This window comes from Gorilla gorilla, chromosome 19 (assembly GCF_029281585.2).
Source record: "Gorilla gorilla gorilla isolate KB3781 chromosome 19, NHGRI_mGorGor1-v2.1_pri, whole genome shotgun sequence".
NCBI classification, from domain to species: Eukaryota; Metazoa; Chordata; class Mammalia; order Primates; family Hominidae; genus Gorilla; species Gorilla gorilla.
This window is the reverse complement of record NC_073243.2, coordinates 97,569,667-97,587,729: the sequence shown is the minus strand read 5'-3', so window position 1 is coordinate 97,587,729 and position 18,063 is coordinate 97,569,667. Positions and strand designations below refer to the sequence as shown.

Genomic DNA, 18,063 nt, shown 5'->3' with positions numbered 1-18,063 from the left:
AGGGCGGACCTCCCTCCAGATGTACACAAAGCCCAAGTCAGGGAAGCCATTCAGAACGGCCTGCGTGGGGAGGGCAACTGTCACTTCACATTTCACTGAGTAAGGAAATTGCAGCTCTGGCTAGTGCAGGCGGGGAGAGACATCTGGTTTCCAGGGTGCCTGAAGAATTTCCTTGAGCTCCAATTAGAGTCAGTGTGGTAGAATGAAATCCACCGCGTCTGGGTATTCCCACTTGTGAAACCCAACTGCAGCGCGCGCGCGCTCAGACGCCAGCGAGGGAGAGGCGCGCGCTGGGCCGGGCCGTGGGCTGGCGCCGGCCGAGCTACACACTGCCAGTCTGTGTGCCTGTCCCTGTCGCGTCCCAGTCTGTGTCTGAGTGTCTGTTTAGCTGGTCTCTGCTTTTGCTGCCAAGCGGGTGGCTCTAGCTGCTGTGGAGTGAGAGGTAGGATAGGGGTTCTGCACCTTTAGCCTCCAGTCGGCTCCGGTCACCATGCCCAACGGATTGAAGCCAGTGGACACGCTGGACTCGCTGTCCTCTGTCAGTTCAGCCTACTGCAGCGGCGGGCAGCCGGGCACCTGCAAGTACTGGATCCTCGACCTAGGTACACAAGCTCTCTGCAGATGCTCGGGCTGGCGCTGCTTTCTCTCTGCCTGCTTTCTTTCCAGTGGCTGCGCAGTGATTGACATGTGCTTTAAAACAGAAATGTTTTGTGCTTGGAACCTGAAACGTGTTCCGTGGTGACCACCTTGGGAGGGGGCTGTGTCTGGGAGATGGTTTATGGGGGGGCCACTGGGAATGTGAGGAGCAACTGGGAACAGAGCACTGCACATCCATTGTGTGTTGTAAGACCTTTTTAATATCTGGGGACTGCTTTTTATTTTCCCTTTTTCTTATAAATGGCATGTAAACAGTGTAAAGTAATCTGTGCTACAAATTGCCTTATGATTTTAGTTGGCTTTATGTCTGTTTCAGGTTTAATTTTGTTTGGAGTTTTTCAGACTAGAGAAAACAACATGTCCTAACATATTTAGACTCTGGCTCTCCGTGAGGACTACAGCCATATGATAAGATAATACAAAGTTAGCTGGGGAGAGGGATGCTTCCAACATTGCCATTGTATTCAAGGGAGTGTCTGTGCCAGATTCTGGCTTTATCTGCGGAACTAGGGAAAAGACGTGAAGATGTGATTCCTGCAAAGGTTATTTGAGAGGTCGGTAAGCTTCACTTTGAGGAAAAGGCAACAGGATACAAAAGAGACAAGGTGAGGGGAGTTGGGTCTGCAGATGCCCATGGAATGCTGCCCTGTTCCAGAGGCCAGCTTTGTTTCAGTAACCTTTGACAGCTCTCTGTCCAGACCATACAGCCGAAAAAAGGAGTCTCTCACAGGGTGCCACCTGCATGCCAGCAGGAATGCTCTCTACCAGAATTTGGGTCTTGGCCTGGGTCACTTTCAGTGTTTGCCTTCACTTTCTTGCCAGCCGTTATCCGCGTATATGCTTCGGAAGTGGGCGGCAAGACGCAGAGAGCCAAGGGGATTTGCTGAGACTTAACGGGGCACTTCCAGTTCATTAAGAGCTCTATGGAGAAGGGTCTTTCGGGGTGCAGGGATCCCCCAAAGAAAGGGGGTAGGGTGTCGGATCAAAAGGGGGGCACAGAAAATATGTATTGGGCATCTGAAGGGGAAGTGGCGCTGCTTAACTCTACCCATTTGTTCATGGAATACTAGGAGGTAAGAGTTGGCTGCGTGAATGTTGCATGTGTGGTTCTCAACATCATTTTCAATAATACTCCTTGTATTTTTGTTCACAAAACCTTTAAAAAGTCTTTGACCCTAGGTTCTTTTTGTCATATTTATGCTAATTGTTTTACCACTCGAAGATGGTGACCTCCCTGTCTGCAGGTGTGCAAGCTGGGTAGGTCCCTCGGGGACCCTGTGCGCTAGGAATTCCTGCACTGGGTGGGTTAAAGTAGATGATGCATCTGCTCTCCTCATTTAATGTAGTAATTTCTGTGCAGTGCAAAGAAAAACTGGTCACATGAAAAGTCTGATTTGATGCCTCAGCCGCTAGCTAGCTCTGAATCTTGAGTAAATTACCTTCTCTCTCTGAACTTCTCTTTCTTTGTCTGCAAAGTGGGAGTAACAATAGAGCACGCCCCTCAGGATATCATAAACATCCCCAAAGTTTAGAACAAAATATTTTAATGAACAATTTTTCTAAAGAGTAATGGATCTTAAGACATAGCATTCTTTCTGTAGAGGGAATTTTTGAATCTTAGTGGTATTTTAATTCCTTCAGAATTCTTTTCAAGGGACATTATTAAATTCGCTTTTTAAAGTACTAGAGGATAATTGTGCTGTTACATTTTTTGTTTCTCTCTATATATTTTTGTTGGTAATTCTTAAACTATTAAGAAGCTCTAGGTGGTATTCTTCAAGCTGTCACCTCAGAATTTTTAAGCTAGGAAAAATTCGTAAGAAAAATTGATGACCCGTGTGGAATTTCCTGAGCAAAAAATGATCACTTCACCATAAAGGACAGATAAGAAAAAGCGAAATTCGTGCATATGCGTGTGTATGTAGAAAGTGCCTGCCCATCCTTTTCTAACGCTTATAGTAATTTCAAGACAATTTCCTGAATGCTGTTATATCAGAGTGATGTTTTAATATTCTGATTTTACCTATTAAATTGATTATGGGGAAATACATATGCATCACATTTTAAAAGGAAGAATGATTCTGGGTAATATCCAAGAAATAAATCCCAAAGTAACTTTACAGTGCCCATGAAATCACTGAGTGTGATTGCAAAGCCCGTCTTACACCTGCAAGCAGTCTGGGGCTTCATGTGTTAGAGTACTTTGGGAAAAGGCAGTTTTCCTACTTCCTGAAGTTCACCGGGGCATCCCCCTGTCCAAATGTGAACCAGTCTTGCTTGGAGTAATCTGCACAGAAGCCTGTTTTATGTGCTGACATTGCCATCGTCAATAACTTACACAGACATGAGCCAGGAGAGTTTTACTGCTAAGCGATTGTTAAGAAAATAAGAGAAGGTAAGGTCAAGAAGAACTGTAAATCTTCTTTTATGACGTTTCCAATGGGAGAGCCTAGTTCTACGGATAAGAGAGTGGAACTATTGGGTTGGTTCTCATTCTGAAATCAGTATTCCCTTTTATAGGACAGATGGAATCTATTCCAGTGCTATACGCATTCCCCTGACTCAAGCTCAGGAAAAACATAATCTGGTGACTCTCCTTAACACTGAACAGACTCTTACACAAAGTGAACTGTGTGCTTTATAATTCTTGAATTCTCTTGAAGTCTTTTTTTTTTCTTTCTGTTTTGGTTAGGAATATGGATTCTCACCACTGCAATTTTTGTTTTTATAAATTAAAGGGAAACATTCCAAAGACTAAATATAGGATAAAGAAATTTCTTTGCTGAAGAAATACATAATATGAACCTATTCTGAAAGTATCCAAGTGGATGAACAGTACTGCCTCAAATTAAAGCTGTCAGTACATGGAATATTCAGTTTCACATGAATAAACAAAAACCACAGAAGTAGTTGTCACAATGTTGGATTGTTTCGACTGTGAAGACTGATTGTTTCACACAAGTTGCTGTGCAAACTAAATTCTATCTCAAATAGTTTTTTGCCCTTTAAGTATCTTTAAGTGAATGGTTTAAGACAGGATGTGCATTATAGGATAGTGGGAATGGTGTGTTGCTGTAGAAGCCAGTTTGTCCCTGCTCACCCCTACCTGTGTGATCTTATAAGTTCTTGATAATCTCGCTGAGCTGCAGTTTCCTCATGTGTTTAAAACAAACAAACAAAAAAAGATAGAGAATGCTCACTATTATGGTTATTATGCTCTCCAAAATCTACATTGAAGGTTCTATTTCATTTTAAGCAAACTGCATTTTTAAAATAATTTTGTTCCCTTGCTTCCATGTTAAACACAAAAAAAAAGAGTGTTACACATTGAATTTGTATATATTTTTAGCCAAGAAGCAAAGAAACTTGAAGTTATTTGGTATTATAGCCTTTTTTAGAGTGAATATAAAATCTTGAAATATTAGAATGTTTTTGAAGTTAATATTAAAATTAGACTGAAACCTCCCCCCAAAAGTGCCCAAGAAACCCACAGGTCCCAGGTTAGGAGCCTTCAAAGTGGCTTTTCCTAGTTTTGGAATTCTTCTTGTTTCTAGACAAGGAGCAGGCACCCTCCTTGTTTAACTGTAATCTGTCTTTGGTATGTGCTCTTTCTAAGTATATCTCTTCAGCTAGATTTTGGGGGAACACAAATTTATAGCTTTTCATTCTGAAAAATTTCCTCCAGGTGCTCAAAGTTGGCCTCAGGGGCACGTGAGCAAGTCCATAAACAGAGTAAGTCGGCCTGGGAGCTGGGTAACAAGCCATGGAATTCATCCATGGAGTCTTCCTCATTTCCTCTTCCTGTCTCCAAGGAGTGGCAGTGGGGGCTGGGCAGCCATAAAGATGCTCCTATTAATTTTTTGCAATTCTCATATAAAACCATACAAATATGAGCAAACCACATACCCCTCGCCAAATATCTAGTTTCTCTGAAACTATATGTGCTAAGTGGAAAACTCCCAGACAGAGCGAGCAGCAGAAGGGAACATAGCACCCTTAGGCAGCCACTAATCACGTTGGACACATCTTCTAGTCTGTTTATATGTAAAATGACGCTTCTTTTGTTGATACTTTTAATATTTGACTATAAGAAACCATCTCAATCATATCCATTGTCCAGTTTCTCAGATGCGCAGTTGAGAAACCTTGCTATTGCTACTTCTTGTTAAAATCAACAATTCCTTCTGTAGTGAAATGGACCTGTACCTATCAGCATGAGAAGACTAGAATTATTCTTCTGTCTAAGGATACAGCCTTTGAAAAACTTCTGAGACAAAATATATTAGCCCTAAGGCAACTTCCCCTTCCTCTTTTATCCTTGAAAGCTGATGGATTATGGTAAGAAGTGGCCCAAGGGCACAGAAGCAGGCGTGCAGTTGAGTAAGGAACTCTTCCATAATAAAAAGGGGATGTGCTTATTATGACATAGGAACTGAACATGGAATGTTTTTCCCTTTGTCTCTCTCCAGTTAAAAAGAAAGACAGCACAGTGCCCACCACAGGCACTCTGAGCCCCAGCCCCACGCAGGGGCGGTCTGCTTATTTCCCACTGTCGCCTCCGGTCTGTGGCCGTGCCTTTCATCACACCACGGGCACTGATTCAGCCAAGGACAAGATCCGTGCTGTTAATTGGTGTTCTTAGCAGAGGCGTTCCTTTCATTCCCTTTGTCTCCATCTCCGTGCTTGCTTTGTTCCTGCCTGGAATAACTCCAGCCCTCCCTCCCTCGCTCCCTTTCTCTATCCTCACTGTGATCACTCCGAGGCTTGACAGGCAGGGAAGAGTTCCTCACAGGAAGACTTAACAACCCGAAGGTGCGGGACATTCTTAGAAAGCCGCCTTCTCCCGAGGCACTGGCAGCCCGGGAGAGACAGCGTTTGAACCCCATGTGGGATACATGGAGAACTCCAAAAGCAGTTGCTCCAGCCCTCTTTTCTTTTTGTCTTTGGCCTTTATTGTTGTGGTGGTTTTAGTATGTGATATCCCAAAAAAGTGGGAGGCAGCTCTCAATAAATGACAAAATGGTGATTTGAAAAATAAAATGCAGTGCCATTCAGTGCATGTGGGTGGGCAGGGGGAAGAGAGGGGGACAAGATGTCATAAAATCAAATTAGTTCAGGTCTTGGTGTTGCATCCCGTAATGCTTTGTGTGCTTGGGAGTAGATGGTACCTGCGGGGTGCATGCACCTGGGGGCGCTTTACCTCCTCCAGTCTGTGCGACATGTCTTCATCCTGTTTCCAAGTGCTTATTAGCTTTAGTTGAGCAGCATTTTCCTTTTGATGGGGGAGTTACTCAAATATAATTGTAAAAGGAATTCCTAATTGGTTACAGCTTTTGTTTCTTTGTTTTTGAATTAACCAGGGACTGTATAATATAATGTACTAGATATTTGCTTTGTGGTTTATTGGGGGGAAATAATCTTCTGGTTCCTCATTCTACATAGCTGTAGCTCTTTCTAAGCTAATATTCCATCCCCTGAAACTCTGAAACTTTAGCTAATCTTTGCTGTAGACAGTGTAAAGTGGCTGGGCGTGGTGGCTCACAGCTGTAATCCCAATACTTTGGGAGGCCGAGGTGGGCAGATCACTTGAGGCCAGGAGTTCAAGACCAGGCTGGCCAACATGGTAAAAACCTGTCTCTACTAAAATACAAAAATATTAGTCAGGTGTGGTGGCGGGCACCTATAATTCCAGCTGCTTGGGAGGCTAAGGCAGGAGAATCACTTGAACCCAGGAGGCGGAGGTCACAGTGAGCCAAGATCAAGCCACTGCATTCCAGCCTGGGTGACACAGCGAGACTGTCCCATAAATAAATAAATAAAGAGAGATAGTAGTTGGCAGGCTGATTGCAGAATACTCCAAAGCCATGTTTTTTCCCCTTAATGCTGTATTAAAATTAGTATGTTGTCATGTGGCTCTGTGAAAACATGTATAAGTTAGCATGGTTTATAGTGAATTTTCTTGAATGTAGGTAAAAGATGTTTCCATGCTAGCATTCTGAATCTGGTATAAATTTTTTAAAATAATAATAAATGTATACATGAATGAAGAGAAATCATTCGCCTCCTGAAGTAAATCAGTCATATAGTTTAAACCACTAATTGCACAATTTTTAAAACCATTTTGCCTGGGAGAGTCTTTTTGTGCCACCTGCTTCATTTAAAGACATGTTTCAACTTTTTTAAAAATCTGCGTATAGCCCCCTGCCCCCAACGTCTTTGGTATCCTCTTTAACAAAGCAGCCAAAGTGATTTCATTTTTTTTCAACAAATCATAGGAAGACATTAGCCAAAAATAAATATTCATTATGAAGAATACACTTCCATATGCCTTCTTCACATAAGATTAGATCTTTCATTTCTAACATTCTGTGTTTAATGTCAAGAACTATTATGCCCATGGGTTCAACATTCATGTTTCTTAACTGGGTGAGCACCTCTGGAAGGCAGACTCAGATGGACAGAAGGGTGTGTGAGCACCGTGGGACTGCTTATTTCCCCCAAAATTAACTTTCTGTTTCCTTACATGATGGTTGTCTATTCAGGACAATAATAAGTACTTTATTGCCTTGGGAATAACTTCCCATATAGAGAAATTAAGAATCAAGAACCCATTATTTTATAACAGGGAGAACTTCAGTATCCCTCAGTCAGCAGTACACAAAATAATAGTCTCATACGCATGCTGAATTTGTTTTGTTTTGTTTTGTTTTTAATAATCTTTCTTTGTATGAGTAATACGAATCTTGGGTAATTTTGTGAAAAGAACAGCCATTTGACTTTTTGGGAACACAGAGGATCAGAAACATCTGAAAAAGCCACACAACTAGAGGAGCATTCAGAAGTTCTTGCTTTCTGAGCATTTAAACAGACCAGAGCCCAGAGTGCCGCAGCAGGCTGTCGCTCCTTGCCTGCCTGGGGCAGGGGCTGGGGGAATATGGGGTCATATGCTGCATCCTTGCCCTCAGCCTCCATCAGAGCGTGGGTTGTCTCACAGAAGGCCTAGACGTGGCCTTATGCCTGTTGTTCTGTCATGCAGGAGAGGTGCAGGGAACCGGATCTCCCCTGACCTCTGCTGTCAGACTGAAAAGAGGACCCTGGAACAGTGCCACATTGGGGCTCGATGCGGGCAGTGGGGCCACTCCCTGGCTGGAGAACTTTCCCCATGAGGGCTGATGCGACATCACCTTTCCAAGGTCCACTACCCCCAGCCAGTGCTAAAGAGCCATGTGGACTGCGCGTTAGGAGCGGGGCAGAAAGCTGCTGGGCATGGATGTCTTCAGCTGGCAGGATGTGTGTGTGTCTTTCTGGTTTCATTTATATGGTATTTTTTTTAAGTGTCTCTCTTTCACCCAGCAAGGCTATCTGCTTTTGTTCTTGTGTAAAAGTCAGGAATGAGTCCAAGTCCCCTCCCAGTAATCACTGGTAAGATAGTTCCTTGGGGATTTTTTCCTTTTGTTATAGCTTAGACTTTTGGTTACAGAAAAAGCATACTGTTCATCTTCCCAAAAAATATATTTTAGGGTCTGGCTCACTTAAAAAGCAGTGAAAATGGCCCTATCATTTCAAGACAGCAATATGGCCTAGACATTCTCCTCAGTCAAGTCAGTATTTGTCCAGAGTAGAGAAAGATCACATTAAAAAGTAAGCCTCGGCCTACAGAGTTGGGTTAAAAAAGACTTTTTTACAACCTAGTGATTTTTTATGACATCATGGTTTTTAACAATGTGTGGCCATCTGCCAGGCGAGCCATCAATCTGAGTCTGCCTGGTTCACCCCATCTCACCTCTGGAAGGAAATGGGAGATGAGGCAGGCAGAACAGACTGCTTCCACGGCCGGTGGAATGAAGACGCCCTCTCAGCCCCATCTCTGCTGGGAGGCAATGTAGTGGGAAGCAGAGAAAGTCCCATGGAGGCGGCTTCCGTTGGCACTGGCATGTTCTGTTTGGTGAGATCGACGCGGCCAGCCTCCTATCTCTAGGGCTTCTCACTCTGGGTGGTGATGAGGCCATTTTCTTTCAAGACGTGACTCACTAAGACTAGCCCAACAACCACCACTTGATTCCTATGTTGGCCTCTTGTTGCTCGGCTGCTGGTCACAAGGCAGAACAGCTATAGGCTCATCTTTTCCTGGAAGCCAACAACCTAGTGATCAACTGTCCACCAGCTGCAGACCACGTGTTTCTAAAGCATTCCTGAGCCTCAGGCCAGCCAGGTCCTCTTCCGTTCAGGACATGTATAACTCGTCTCTAGCCTTGTTTTAATTCCTTACGTTGATCCACACTAGCCCATTTTTACTGTTATCCACTATCAGTAATTGGACTCTTTCTTCATTTATTTTATTTCTGAGGTGTTTTACACTTTCACTTTGGCAATATGTGAGATCCTGTGCATCTGATTAACCAAGCAAAGGATCTTACCATCTGTTTTCATTTACATTTAATTTCTTCACGTTTCTTTATTGGAAATTTCAGTGGTGAAAATAAAAAGACCTTTAAAATGAAATGGTTTCCTGACCAGAAATGCTGATAGATTAGCATTCCCCTTCCAAGAATCAGCTTGAGAGGAAAAATGATGCTCAAAGTCTTGCATTTGTCTACATAGCTACATTTTCCAATGCTTATGTAATGTTTTCAGTGTTTTCAGAAACGATGCTGAGAATACGAGTGTAAGAGCCAGTGTGTACGTGCGACTTCCGTTGGCTTGTTCTGTTTGGTGAGATCGACGCGGCCGGCCTCATATCTCTAGGACTCCTCACTCTTGAGTGGTGATGAGGCCATTCTCTTTTCATGACATGACTCATGAAGACTAGCCGAAAATGGGGAGACTGCTGTGTGTTCTCATTTTCATAATTCACAAAGAAGAGCAGTTGTTTTTCACTGGGTTGGTTTTAATTGATGCCAGTGATTACATTGTGTTCTGGCATTCAGGGTCACCTGGAGGTGTCTGCTGGTGAAAGCTCCCCACTGAATTTGTGGGAGGGGGCTGCGCAGGGAACGGTGGAAGTGTTGGCCCTTCTCAGGCGGCAAAGACCATGTGTTCTTCATTACAGCATGAGCCGTGGCAGTGCTGTGTTGGGCCTCTGGTTGAATCTTGGGATTATTTAAGAAAAAAAAAACCTGGGGAATTTAACTTTCTCCTTCATGTTTTCTGTGTTCAATTCATATTTGAAAGCAAAGACAGAGTTCATATTTTTGCATTTAGGACCCACTGTGCAATATGTAAAATTTGCTTTTAATAGTCTTTTGCCACATTTTCAGTCATTACCATTCTCCAGACTCGCGCTCAGTGCTTCTCTGGCTGTTGTAAAGATTTCCCATGCTGACATGACAGCATAACAAACAGTTGCAGCCCAGAATAAAGCCCTGGAACCCAGGTATGTGCAGAGAAGCAGAGAACCCCTGGGGACGCAGTGTCCATTCTAAATCTGGTGTTTCAACCCCTGATGAATCTTTCTTTTCCAGAGGAACAAATTAAGACTCACTAGTACTCACAGACAGATGATACACGAAACATATGTAAGAGCAAGGTAACTGGAATGAACACATAGAAGTCAGCCAAGAAACCTCTCCAGATACTTGCTCACAAATAGAATATAGATTTAAGTTTGGAGAAATGTTTTAAAAATACTAGTATATTCCGAACCACCAAAAGGGTAACTGTATTACTGGGCAAGTCAGTTGCTTAAGATTTCCCAAGTAATACCCCAGCTTTTTCTCATCATCATCATTTTAATTTAATATGCATTGCCCAGGGGATGATTATAATCACTATGTAAGATGCGGAGAAGATGCAGTCCCTGGAAGTTGCATCCAGAGGATTAACTTACAGATTAACTCAGTTTTTATGTGATCTGTAAGAGAATTTCTAGTGCACTGTGGTCTTTTCTTTATTCAAAAAAAAAAAAGGCCACCTTGATTCCAAAAGCATGGAATTCAAATCCAGTTTGAAGGTGTAGAGATGACAATCATTTACTCAGAAATTTTGCTCTAGAACATTTGAACCAACACCGTCAACAGTCATAAGCTAAGAATTTGATTATTCTTTTTAAGTAATTTATAGATCTGATTTTCACATTTGCCTTACAGCCTCCCTTGTATGGTGGAAGAACTTCCTGAATAAAAATGTGATTTATTGCATCAAATTCTTGACAAGACAGAAGTTTGAGAAATTGCTATAGGCCGGTTATACCTGATTACACCGGGACTGCCCTCTTTTCAAATAGTCTGATGGAGTTATTTTCAGACATTAGAAGCAGTTGCTGCAAAGTGTCTTTGAATTAGCTTTCATCAGCACATAGCAATAACTGCTAAGTGAACATTTCTTTAAATCCTTACAACTAGAATTTTAAACTAGCCGTTTGCTTCAAGAACTTGCCTCTGAGTTGTGCTGTATCCTGGTTAGAGTTTTTATCAAGACATCATTTCATTGTTCATTTGACAGATATTTTTGAACACCCACAATGGACAGTAAGATGGGAATATCTATCTTTAACATAAGCTAGCTAAAATCCTTTGGGGGAGACAGCGTGGAGAATTTGAAATGCAAGACAGATGTTCTCCGGAACTCTCCTGCTGTTGAGCAGGGCATCCGTGTGGTGGCCCTGTCTCATCAGAAACGCCCTGGTTGTCAATCAGCAGCAGACCCACATGTGTGCATGTTTGGCTGACGTTATGTGGCATGAGGGCTGCCAGTCACAGCAGAGGCTTGGTGACCTTGTGGGATTTGTGACCCTGGCTGTCCAAGGAGGCCCGGCCTTCACAGCCCCAGCTCTTCTTCCCACTCTGGGCCTGGGGCGCTTGTCCTTAGATTCGTCGTCTCGCCGCTCTGCTTCATCCTGCTTTCTTCCTCAGCCTTTTGCAGCTTTTTCCGACACATCAGTGTGAGTATTCCCTCATATTGTGTTAGGCTATAAGTTTCCAAAGACCTTTTTCGTACCTTTTCCCCCCAGCAGCCTGGTAAAGGCTAGAGGAATCACTGTCATTTTACACATCAAGAAACTGAAGCAAAAAGGGGATCATTGACTCATAAGAACCCACACCCAGCAGGTGGCAGGGGTGTTAGTGGAACCCCGGCCCGGTGGCCTTGAGTGTCCACTCATCTGTAAAGACCACACCAGGCAAATACCTATTGAACACCTGCATGTGCCAGGCAGACTTTAAACTCCAGATATACAGCACACACAAGGCAGCAAAAGCCACTTCTCCTGGTGCTTCCATGCTGGTGAGACTGAGAAATGGAAGACATGCAGAGATTTGGGTGAAACCTTTTCAAATTCAGGGGCTGAAGTTTTTAGTTCGGCTTACTACGCTCAGCAATGCAGTTGTTACTCTAGAACACTCAGAAGTCTTTAAGACTTTTTTACCATTGTGAAAATAAAGAGAGGGTTAAAGTGAAACATGATCCTCCTTGGTCTGCGACCAGCAGGATATGGTCCTTTCCCTCCTTTTTTTAAAAAAAACTTTTTTTTTAAGGTTTTTATTAATCACAGATGTCCCAAATTTACAGACTGGGCCTAGAAAACAGCCTCTCTTGTCCCGGCAGTCCCCGTGTTTTGTGTGTTCACATGGTGAAACTCTCTCCTGCGTGGGGCTGAATGTCAGCACTTCTGCTTTCTCTTCACCTTTTTTTTCTTTTTTTATTTAAAAAGAAATCTAGCATGGACTTTTTTGAACTCTTATTTCAGCAAGGAAGCCATCTATGTAAGGATTTTTCCCTCCTCAAAATAAGAAGGAATGAACTTGAATTGACTTTCTCTTGGTGCTTCAAGCAGATCACAGATGGCTTTCTCATGCGCACAGCTGAACATCTTTTTAAGTGACTGCGATGTGCTGATAGTATCTTGTGCTCAAGTTTACTTTGTTCTATTTTAAAAATAGAAATAGAATTGAAGTAATTCATCTAGATTGCTTCATTCATCCTTCATATTAAAAGTGATTTTTAGTACATCCTAGACGCCATGTTAGGCCTGCAGTTACACAAATCTAATTGTGATGAAACCTAATTCACATTTTCTGGGTACTCACAGTTGATGTAAATACAATGTAGTGAGTTCTGTGCTATCATGGAGTCATTTATGCCTCAGCCATCCTACATTCATAAACAGCACTTAACAGTTTATGAAGTTTGTTTGTTCCCGTTATTTCATTTAATCCTATTACAACCCTGTGAGATGTGGAAACTCACATGCCAGAATGTTTGCTGTGGAGTGGAAGTGCCAGGTTCACTCAGGCCCTTTGACAAGTCCAGCATTCTTTCTGACATCCCTTATGGATCATCCATCTGGGCCTTGGATCAGCGGGTTTCCCCAGGCTGTAAAGGGGGAAGCATATTCCCAAACCAGGCCTAGTGGGAACTGAAGGCATTCTTGCTGATGAGAAAGTTAGCGATGGGGTGAAAAAGCAGGACTGAGAGTTAGTTGACTTTTTTTCTTCCAAGGTGATAGGAGTTGAGGGAAAGGCAAGAGATGAGTAACTATTTCTTTGCATAATAGATGCATCTTTTTTTTTTTGAGACAGGGTCTCACTCACCCAGACTGGAGTGCGGTGGCACAATCCTGGCTCACTGCAACCTCTGCCTCCTGGGTTCAAGCTACTCTCCTGCCTCAGCTTCCCGAGTAGCTGGGACTACAGGCATGCGCCACCATGCCAACTAATTTTTGTAATTTTAGTAGAAACAGGGTTTCATCATGTTGGCCAGGCTGGTCTCGAACTCCTGACCTCAAGTGATCCACCTGCATCGGCCTCCCAAAGTGCTGGGATTACAGGCATGAGCCACCGTGCCCGGCCCAGATTGATCTTTCATGGTATTTCTTAGGTCAGTTCTGTCCTGAGCCCCCACCCCGACACTGCTTTACATGACAGGCAGTGTTCACGTACACTTAGTCTGGACTCTGCCTTCTGAGACAGCAAAGCAGTAACACAAGTGAGAGATGAGTCGCTAGAAGGGTTGCCTTATTTGCTTTGAATTATCATCTTTGAATAAATAATTCACAAACTCATGAACTTGACTAAAATTAGATGTTACTTGTGTTCACTTCAAAACTGATCAGGATATACCAGTAACTCAGGACATCACCATTCATAGTGGTTGACTTATCAGTCAGTATGCATAGGCTGAGAAATAATAGCTTGCAGCTGGTTTGTTGGCTCACCTGTTTGTCATTTATTCAGTGTATACTCATTAAGCTCCAGGTGTATGCCACACGCTGCCTGCTGGCAGCTGGGTATGTAGTTGGAAACAACCAGACATGGTGCCCTGGAGTCTAAGATCATGGTTGGCTTCCTGCCTTCACAGTTGCCCAGCTAGGAATATGTTGTGTCCTACATTGGTGGGTTCTTGGTCTCATTGACTTCAAGAATGAAGCCGCGGATCATCGTGGTGAGTGTTACAGTTTTTAAAGATGGTGTGTCCAGAGTTTGTTCCTTCTGATGTTCAGACGTGTTCGGAGTTTCTTCCTTCTGGTGGGTTCGTGGGCTCACTGGCTTCAGCAGTGAAGCTGCAGACCTTTGCGGTGAGTGTTACAGCTCTTAAGGTGGCACGTCTGGAGTTGTTTGTACCTCCTGTCCAGAGTTGTTCATTCGTCCCAGTGGGTTCGTGGTCTCGCTGGCCTCAGGAGTGAAGCTGCAGACCTTCGTGGTGAGTGTTACAGCTCATAAAGGCAGTGCAGACCCAAACAGTGAGTAGCAGCAAGATTTATTGCAAAGATAAAGCTTCCACAGTGTGGAAGGGGACCCAACTGGGTTGCCGCTGTTGGCTTGGGCAGCCTGCTTTTATTCCCTTATCTGACCCCACCCACATCCTGCTGATTGGTCCATTTTGCAGAGAGCCGATTGGCCCATTTTACAGAGAGCTGATTGGTCCATTTTGACAGGGTGCTGATTGGTGTGTTTACAATCCCTGAGCTAGACACAGAGTGCTGATTGGTGTATTTACAATCCTCTAGCTAGACGTAAAAGTTCTCCAAGTCCCCACTAGATTAACTAGACACAGAGCGGCGATTGGTGCATTTACAAACCTTAAGCTAGACGCAGGGTGCTGATTGGTGCATTTACAAACCTTGAGCTAGACACAGAGTGGATTGGTGTATTTACAGTCCTTTAGCTAGACATAAAAGTTCTCCAAGGCCCCACTAGATTAGCTAGACACACAGTGCTGATTGGTGCATTTACAAACCTTGAGCTAGACACAGATTGCTGATTGGTGTATTTACAATCCTTTAGCTAAACATAAATGTTCTCCAACTCCCCACCAGATTAGCTAGATACAGAGTGATGATTGGTGCATCCATGAACCCTGAGCTAGACACAGAGTGCTGATTGGTACATTTACAATCCTCCAGCTAGACATAAAAGTTCTCCAAGTCCCCACCCGACTCAGGAGCCCAGCTGGCTTTGCCTAGTGGATCCTGCACCAGGGCCACAGGTGGAGCTGCCCGCCAGTCCCGCGCTGCACACCTACACTCCTCAGCCCTTGGGCAGTCGATGGGACTGGGCGCTGCGGAGGCTCAGGCTGCGCGGGAGCCCACCGCAGTGTGGCTTGGGCATGGCAGGCTGCAGGTCCCAAGCCCTGCCCCGCGGGGAGGTGGCTGAGGCCTGGCGAGAATTCGAGCGCAGTGCAGGCGGGCCAGCAGTGCTGGGGGACCCGGCACACCCTCTGCAGCTGCTGGCCCAGGTGCTAAGCCCCTCGCTGCCTGGCCACTCGGAGTGCAGGGCCCACCGAGCACACGCCCACCTGGAACTCTTGCGGGCGCTAGCCTGCGAGCACCGCACACAGCCCCAGTTCCCGCCTGCGCCCCTCCCACCACACCTCTCTGCAAGCAGAGGGAGCCCTCCAGCCTCAGCCAGCTCAGAGAGGGGCTCCCACAGTGCAGCGGCAGGCTGAAGGGCTCCTCAAGCGTGGCCAGAGCAGAAGTCGAGGCGGTGCTGAGAGCGAGTGAGGGCCGCCAGCATGTTGTCACCTCTCAATGTGATCATGAGCCGATTACACAGGGCTCTGACCACAGGGCTCTCTTTCAGAGGGCTGCTCTTGTTATGGGTTTGAGCCATCCACAATCAAATCCTGAGCAAAAAAGTAAGGACACAGTGCCAAAAGGACAGGAGCATGCCTGCACAGTGTGGGTGTCTGGGCAGGGGGCCTCATGCTCCTGTGTTCACAGCCATCAGGACCTCTTCTGGGGAAAGGCAACTGTGTGCACAAAAGTAATTTAAGATCTTCCCATGGAGACTTCAGAATTCTAGAGCTCTGTGTTAATGGTGTGATATATCCTTATCCTGTGCCCAGTAACTTTGGAGACCTTAGTTCTACTCAAGATACCATTAGGACATGGGATTTAATTTAAAATTCGCATCAAAGTAGCTGATTTAGTGGGCAAAGTCTATATTCTTCAGATAGCTAAAAATAATAGATATGTTATTTCATTCTGTTAATGATGGTATTAAGTTTAAAGACTTTTAAAGCTTTTTTAACTCCTAATGTGTATATTGTATCACAACCCAGCAAAGAGCATAGACATGGGCTGTTACATTCCATTGATTTAGGCCAAAGGAATTTCTACTGTGAAAAGAAAAAAAGTTTTTCCCCCACCAGAGAGAGTCAAATAGCGTGAAGAATTGAGCATTCTTGTTAAAGAGAGGGGGTCATTATTGTCCCTCTACATTTGCAGACTTCTGAAACAAAATTTTTCTCAAGGTAAAATTTTTTAAATTCCACAAAATTTTTCTTAAGTTTATGACCACTGCTAACATTTTTCTAAGTCATAAATATTCTGGCAAAATGAAAGAACGTCACTTCTGTCATTCAATAAGTAGGAACTCGAGGCAATAACTGCTGCTTCTCATCAATGGCAGTTGTCACCCAGTCCTTTGCATTTAATCTGTGGCACCGATGAGCTCCCACCTTGGGCAGCCCTGACCTCCCCCCCCCCCCCCCCCCGCCCCCTGGTACTAGGAGGGACCATTTAGGCCATAGCCACATTTTTAATGCTTAACTTGCCAGGTAAGCAGGAAATCTCTTTCGAACCAGCTTCCCAAAGTGCAAAGAACCAAATCCCTTGCAGCTGAGCCCACAGAGAGAAGCTGGGGAATGACGTATTTAATTTCCTTTTCTTCTTGAACCATTTTTACAACAACTAGCTCCTTTCCCAGGCAAGGCTAAGTGTCCTGGGAATCATCCTTGTAACGCCAGCTGGGTGCCACAAAGCATTATTAATTGACTGTGGTTCCTTCTCTCATGCGTGCAGAGGCCGCTGGATCTGCCGAACAGTAGGGAGGTCTGTGTGCTTCAGGGCTGCCCTGCGTCCCTGCCTGCCCTGCACCCCCTTTTCCGAGAGTACGCCTGCTTCTCTGTAGCCCTGCAAGTCTGGGTGGACAGAGGGACCAGGTCAGAATACTTGGTAGGTGTCACTTAGGCTTCATACCACTCGTATGCCAACTCCCCCCAAGTTCTAACTTACAGGCCCAAAAATGTCTGTGAGGTTGATATATTGGCTGAGGTCCTACTAGTTGTGATGTGTAAGTGTTCTGCTTATGAATGTTAAGACCTGTACTTGATTTCATTTTACTAAAATAAGTGGGCCTGGGTCTTTTTTTTTTTTTTCCTCCATCAGTTTATCCAAGGCACAGCAGAGCTCCATGGTGACACCTCACCACATCTCAGGCATCCGGGGTGTCTCCCGACCTCCCCACGAGCCACACTCATAGTTCCTTGTCTTGTGCAGTTGTGAATCTATGTCAAACAAAAGACTGTCTTTAAAATATGAGCTGTGGGTCAGCTTGCTGTTTCTTTAGACTGTTGATTTCTGATGTTTCCATGTAATACTTGTGTGCCTACTGTATGCCAGGCACTGTGCAGAGCCCTGGAAGTACCTCAGGTCCCAGACAGATGAGGCCCCTGCCTTCCTGGAGCTTTTATTCATTCTCCTGACCCAGTGCCTATGTTACCTGTGCCCACCTCCCTCAAAGGCCAGCTTCAGTGCCATCTCCTTCAGGGACCCTTCCATGGTTCCTCCTCCTGTTGCCCCTTCTCAACCCTAACAGGGTTTGTACCTCGCCTGTAGTACAGGATAATTTTGTGATCCAAATACCACTGTGTGGTGAGTCACATGGATGAAGAAACTAGGTGTTCCTTATCTCTGTCCAGTGGGAAATCGAGGGCTTGGCTCCAAGTCACAGCACAGTAAGTGACTCTGAAATCTGCCACCTGCTCCACCTGCTGTGAGCAGTGCAGGGTTCTGCTAGCAGTTGGTACTTTAAAAAATATTCGTTGAATAAATTGTCATCTGACATATAGATTATCCAAACCCTCCCCTTCTCTTTGTCCTTCCTGAGGCTAGGAACTGTGTCTACCTCATTTGCATTTTATCTTAAATCAGCACCTGAGAAAGTCCCTGGGAATGGATTTCATTCTTTT

General features: G+C 44.5%; 1 protein-coding gene across 6 annotated transcripts in view; it reads left to right on the top strand.

The window, feature by feature from the left end:
• The window catches only part of TRIO (trio Rho guanine nucleotide exchange factor), a 365,950-nt gene that overhangs the window by 296,602 nt on the left and 51,285 nt on the right, over positions 1–18,063 (top strand). The window lies entirely within an intron of this gene.